Raw genomic sequence first — 6638 nt, 5'->3', positions numbered from 1 at the left:
ACTAGTTGCTTATTCCCCTAGGTAGGATTTGTTTTTGGGTTTTTTGTTTGTTTTGTTTTAGTGAGGCAATTGGGGTTAAGTGACTTGCCCAAGGTCACACAGCTAGTAGGTGTCAAGTGTTTGGTCTGAGGCTGGATTTGAACTCAGGTCCTCCTGACTTCAGGCCGGTGCTCTATCCACTGTGCCACCTAGCTGCCCCTGTTTTGTTTTGTTTTGTTTTGTTTTTTTGTAATTGACATGATTTGAACCAAAACTCCATCAACCTTTCTATTATTCTTCAGAGTGAATATATTTACGATTTAGACACCTTAGAAAACCTGTGTCTATATTTCTGAACCAAGCTCAAAAATGAATTCCTATCATTTTTCTTTACCTGAGATGCCCAAATCTACAGCAATTGTTATCAAAGGTGGAGTTGTCTGTTCAAAATACTAAGAGAATTCCTGTAATTTATTTCATAGTGCATTGGTCTATACTTAGCTAAAATAGAGTTGGTTAGCACAGTTGTTTTAGTCTATACTGAAAGAAACAAACCTAACTACATGGCTGGAGGACAATATGTGCAAATCCAAGTGTACTTGAAATCATGGACAATCACAGAATACTATGCCACAATGGAATTAGTTCCTTACATGTATTTCTCACAAATCTTCCCAATGCCAGATAGTTCTTCTCAAGGTAACCACAAACCTCTTCTGAATTAGTTCTTGTAAAGGCAGTTTGGATTATGCTGATCCAGGCAATGCAGGTTGGGGGAGATGTTTTACTTTTACTTTCCCCAAATGCTGTCACACTAGACCTTGGGGGGCTCAGGAATACCCATGAATTTTCTTCTAAAGAATTTCTGCCATAGGAATTCAGTTCTTGAACATTTGTACCAGGTAGGAATGTTTGTAACCAGGGATATTCCCTTGTTATCTGCCCATAACTGGAGACTTGTTCTCTCCAATAAAATCTTTGTATCTCCAGACAGAAGAGAACCCATGGCACTACCCAGGGCTTTGCCATTCGTTGAAAGTGGAGCGGGTCTTTTGTAGATTGCAGTTAAAGACATCAAATGTAATTTTGTTCAGTCCTTCATTAAATCTTCAACATGCTGGATTGGCACACAAGCTCTGCTTCCACTCCTAGCAGCACGTTCAGTGGATGGGAATACTTCCCTTAAGACTTTCCTGATTGTAGATGGAGTTTAAAATTTTCTTAATAGCTCGACTTGTGCTCGAGCCACAAGTTGTAAATTAGACATTTGTCTCTTAAGTTCCCAGTAGGCATGTTGCATGTTATCACTTGGAATGCTTGGCCTTTGGAAGGCTGTTGAGATATCATTGAGATTGTCTTGTGTTTAGATTTTTGCAATTCTGTTCTTAGACTAGCACATTCCTTTCTTATCAGTTCCAGCTCCTGTTCCAAACCATGGATTTTCAGGTCATTGCTCAATTTTTCTACCTCCCAGTTAGATGAAGGTCGATTTAGATCCCTCATCACTTGCTGAATCTCGACCTCAGTCCAGAGCTGGAGGAGTTTGATTGCTTTAGTCTGTAGCTACTCATTTAATACTTTCAAAGATTCAGAGTTGTCTTTGTTCATTTTATCCAATTTGTTTTTCAAAGTATCTCTATCTAGGCAGACTTCCCAGTAAGCATGGTAGGCCTTGTTTACTTGTGCTGGTCCTACTGAGCTTGTTTCTTCATCTAATCGGTTTTCAAGAAGCTTTTCTTGTAGAAATTGTATTTTTTTTAAAGAGGGAATTCTCTTTCTTTGAATCCTTAAGTCTCTTTTTGATGTCCTCATATGCTGTGACAAGGGCAAGGGAAGCTATACACTCATCTCCTGTATAGATTAAAATAGGAATGATGGTATCTCTCCTCTGAGTCTTTTCATGGTTCAGAATACAGATCTTATCTTCCACCAGTGCATCCATGAGAGCCAATGGTCAGCACTTTCAGTTTCCCTGACTTGTGGAAAAAACTGAGAACACCCCGGGTCAGCGGGGTCACAGCAGGCTTCTGGTCTCTACCAGGTCATGCCAACTTGAGCCAGGCCATGGGCTACCATTGTTCCCTGGGCCCCTTCCCTCGCCTCTGTTGGCTGGGCCCCTGCCTGAAGGTTCTGAGATGGAGGATGTGGAGCACATTTGGGGTTTTCTTGGCAGAGATACTGGAGTGGTTTGCCATTTCCTTCTCCAGCTCATTTTACAGACAAGGAAACTGAGGCAAACAGGATTAAATGAATTGCCCAAGTCACATAGCTAGTAAGTATCTGAGGCCGGATTTGAACTCAGGTCTTGCTGACTCAGGGCTCAGCACTCTATCCACTGAGCCATCCAGCTGCCCTGATCTCTTTACAGTAAAGCACTATAGATATATGAGCCATCTATTGATCAAGGCTCTTAAAGTGAATGGGAGGAAGCCAGAGGCCTCAGCTCTGATGGGGCCCATCCTTCTAGCTGTCCTGACTGACAACTTTATGTCACTTACTCATTCAGGCCCCTTCCCCTCTTGCCTGCTAACCTCTTTCAGTCTCATTTTCTGAATCTCTAAAATGGGAATGATCTTGGCATTTCCTCTCTACGTAATAGGGCTTTTGAAAGGAAAGCACTTTATCCATCTCTGAGTTGTACAGAAATATAAGTTGTTCTATCATTATTTTTGTTCAAGGGATCTCTGTCCTGGGAGTAGGAGAGAAAGGAAATGGAGGCAACTAAGAGGAAGCTTGTACAAGGACCAAGAATGTCCTAAAAGTGAGTACTCAAAGTGATAAGGTTGAGATCTGGGCCCCAGAAAGGAAAAACCCTGGACTTTACCACATGGCCAAAATTCTGGCATTTGCCTGAGGCTATAATCCTATCAACTGACCCTACATTGTGGCTACACCCAATCTCCCTTCCTTTGTTTTACTTCTCTACATATGGCCCCCAGCCATTTCCCCTCCTTAATCCTAGCTGGGCTCCATTCTCCCTTGGCCACGATGTTCTAATAAACTTTTTCTCTGGCTGGAAGAAGATTTAAGTTGAATTCATTCAGGCAGGGCCCATGTCTCCATCTTGGGGTTCCAGCAACCCAAACCTCTAGACCTCTTCTTATGGTTCCCTGACCAGAAAAAACTGCCAAATCTTAAACTCTTCTCCAGCCATGACTAGAAGATACGTAACCCTCCCCCTCCCCAACTTTTTTGTTGGCTTATGGCTGGGAGGGGGATTTCCAAGCACCTAGCTAAGCTTGGCTTGGAAGTGTTTTTGGGCCTGACCTCTCAGGTCCCACTAGGGCAGACAGCTACGAGGCTATCTCGAACTCAGCCTGACTCTCTCAGGCTTCCGGTCCAGTGCTTCTGTTTGAGCATTTGGAACTGGGTACACCTCCTTTAGCATAGAGAGGATGGACTCTCTATCAGGAAGCATAGGTCCAATCCTCTCAGTTCTCTCAGTGCTGAGGAATTGAGAAACTGTTGGATTTTTTTTTTCTTTCCCCTAGGCCCACAATGGGTCAAAGCTCTTCAATTCCCAAGAATTCACCTTTGGGCTGTCTTCTACAAAACTGTAAAAATTTTAGCTTCTCTAAAGGACTTAAAAAGAAAAAGCTGGTGTATTTTTGCAACACCATTTGGCCTCAGTATCATCTGGAAAATTATGAGGCATGGCCCCTTTTTGGGGCATTACAGCTAAAGACCCTCTCAGAGTTAGAAAAATATTGTTGCAGAGAAAGAAAATGGGTGGAGATTTCTTACTTAATGGATTTTGTTGAGCTTTCTAGAGACCCCATTCTCAAAAAGGATTGTAAGATGCTCGTAGGTAGAGCCACCCCACTAACGGGGAGTGGGAATCAAATGGACTTCTTGGATGATCTTCTCCTCATGGCTCCTAGGGTTATGGCACCCCCCTCTTCCCAACCTCCATCAGCACCACCTCCCCAACACCTATCTCCACCCCATTCTCCTCTGGCCTCCGCGGCTGTTCTCCATTCTCCCCAACCCTTCCTTCTGCTCCCCATTTTCCCTTGACCCCTTCTACATTTCCCTATTCTCCCCTGGCCCCCCTTCTTTCCCATGCCCCTTTCTCCTTGTCTATCTCCTCTTTTCCTTGGTTTTCCTTCCCTTTTCCTCTGGCTCCTCCATTTCCTTCCCAGGCCCCTGCTCTAGAGGCTGCTCCTACTCAGACCTTGAGCAAGGGCCTCACCCCAGCCACTGCTTCCAAAGGGACTCCAGCTCAAGCTCCAGACAAAGGTCTCAACTCGGTGCCTGCTCCCCAGACCTCTACTTCTGATGGGACCCCTACTCAGGCCCAAGACGAGGGTCTTGCTTTGGTGTCTTCTCCCCCTCCTCTGGCATCAGGTAATCTTTCCCTTTGTCAGAGGGCACTTTCCAGTCCCTCACTCATGAGAAGTAGGACTTCCTCTCTCCCTCCCCTGCAAACCCGTGCTCCTGCAGGGCCTTCAGGGCTTTTTACTTCAAGGGAAGTACCTGCCTCTCCTAATGGGACACTTAGGATGCAGGTTCCATTCTCCATTTCAGACCTCAACCAGATTAAGGAAAGGCTGGGTCAATACTCCGAAGATCCCACTAAATTTACTGAGGGCTTCAGGGATGTGTCCCTACAATTCGAACTTTCTTGGAGTGATTTGCATGTCTTCTTCTCCACCTGTTGTACCACTGAGGAGAGGAAGAGAATCTGGGAACAAGCCCAAAATTTTGGGGATCGTTTTGCTAGCAATGACCCCACAAGATACCCCCCAGGAACAGCTGATGTTCCTGCTAGTGATCTGGGGTGGGATTATCAGAAGAGTGAGGATAGGGGAAAGAGGGACTACATGATAATTTGCCTGTTAGAAGGCCTGAAAACAGCATTTTGAAAGGAAGTAAACTTTCAGAAGATTTCAGGAAGAAAAGGAAAATCCTGCCCTTTTCCAAGATAGGCTAGTAGAATCCATTAAAAAGTATGCAAATTTAGATCCTGATTCTACAGAAGGGGAAGCAATCCTTAGCATGTATTTCATTAACCAATCAGCCCCATATATTAGGAGAAAATTACAGAAAATGGCAATGGGACCCCAAACACCTCAGGCCCAGTTATTGGAGATTGCCTTTGGAGTCTTTAACAACAGAGACCTAGTTGCAGCGGAGGAGAAAGAATGCAGGCAGAGGGCTAGAGATAAAGAACATGCTCTACTCCTGGCTGCTGCCATGGTCAGGAAAACACAAGGGTGTTCCTGACAATTTGGGCAGTGGGAAAACCTGCTTTCGATGCCACCAGGAGGGTCACTGGTCCAAGGAGTGCCCCTCCAGGGTGCCCCCTTAGAGAAAACCCCCAAGACGGACACCTCCAGGTCCTTGCCCAAGATATGACCAGGAAGGACATTGGAAGAAGGATTGTCTTCAAGGTAGGAGAAATGGTAGAGCAGTCCCCCAGTACCCTGTCCTCCAGTCTTCTCAAGACTGGGGAAGACATGGGAACCTGTGTCCTGGCAACACTCCCACTTTTTGCATCTCTCTTGTCAAGCCCTGGGCATAAATCAGGGCTGAAGGTAAGGTTACCCACTTTACCATGGCTATGTTCTTTGCTTTAATGAATTACTCTGGCCCTATTCACCCCTTGACCCATCTGGTCATGGGCATTCAAGGGATAACTAAGGGATGTCTCCAGACATACCCCTTCCCCTGCCTATTTGAGAATCTGTTGTTTAAACACTCCTCTCTTATGCTGTCCTCTTGCCCTGCCCCCTTGTTGGGAAGGGACCTGATGGTGAAGTTGGGGAGCCAATTTTCTCTAGTTAAGCCTCCCCTCTCCCTTTTCCTTCTGTGTGCCGGGCCTCCCCATGTTCCCCCAGAAGTGTGGGAGACAGTTTGGGATCAGGGAGCTCCCAGACGAGCTACTTTTGCCACCCCAGCCATTGTTCACCTAGAGACAATAAAGTATTTTCCTAATTCCGTATTTGTAACCCCACCCAAGAGGTTTCTTTGTCCATTGCTTCAGGAGTGCTTAATTTCTTGGGAACTCAAGGCTATAGGGTCTCTTTGAACAAAGTCTAGATAGCATGTCAGTCTGTAAAGTTTCTGGGCCACAAACTCCTGGTCCTAGTCACTAAGAAACAACTTTGAACTTTTCTGGCCATGACTAGATTTTGTGGACTTTGGATTCCCAATAATAGTTTTATTGTTAAGCCCTTTTATGATGCTCCTCTGGGCCCTGAGTCACTCCCTCTAGAGTGGGACCCCAACCAGGCTAAAGCTTTTGTGATTTTAAAATGTAAATTGACTGCCACACCCCTAACCAAGTCTTAGGACCTGCTAGTTGCTTGTTTTACCACTAGTAACAAGAATTTGGGGAAGAGGTGAAACGAGGTGCCAACACATGGCAAGAACCCAGAACTAGTCTTAGTCACTCAATGTTTGACACCCTACAAGGACTTTGGTGTGTGTACCCTTGGATTTTTAGCACCCCCCTTCTCCATTTTCAATGCCACACAGCCCACAGTCTCTAATTTAAGGGCAAAACATGGATTTTGGGGAAATGTCCTCTCTTAAAAAGGGAGCACACTATCTTATGCCCTGGTATAACCTACAACATGAACATATTCTCTGTAACCTTACAGAGACTATTCACCAGTTGGCAAATGTGACAGCTTATGGTCTCCTAGAAATCCAGC

General features: G+C 45.1%; 1 pseudogene; it reads right to left on the bottom strand.

The window, feature by feature from the left end:
• Positions 1–700: 700 nt before the first annotated feature.
• On the bottom strand, positions 701–1921 carry LOC110203659 (5-azacytidine-induced protein 2 pseudogene; annotated as a pseudogene).
• Positions 1922–6638: the final 4717 nt, after the last annotated feature.

The sequence above is a fragment of the Phascolarctos cinereus genome, unplaced genomic scaffold (genome assembly GCF_003287225.1).
Source record: "Phascolarctos cinereus isolate Bilbo 61053 unplaced genomic scaffold, phaCin_HiC Scaffold_8;HRSCAF=390, whole genome shotgun sequence".
Lineage (NCBI taxonomy): Eukaryota > Metazoa > Chordata > Mammalia > Diprotodontia > Phascolarctidae > Phascolarctos > Phascolarctos cinereus.
The sequence above is the reverse complement of the archived record's forward strand: the minus strand, read 5'-3'. Positions and strand labels throughout refer to the sequence as shown.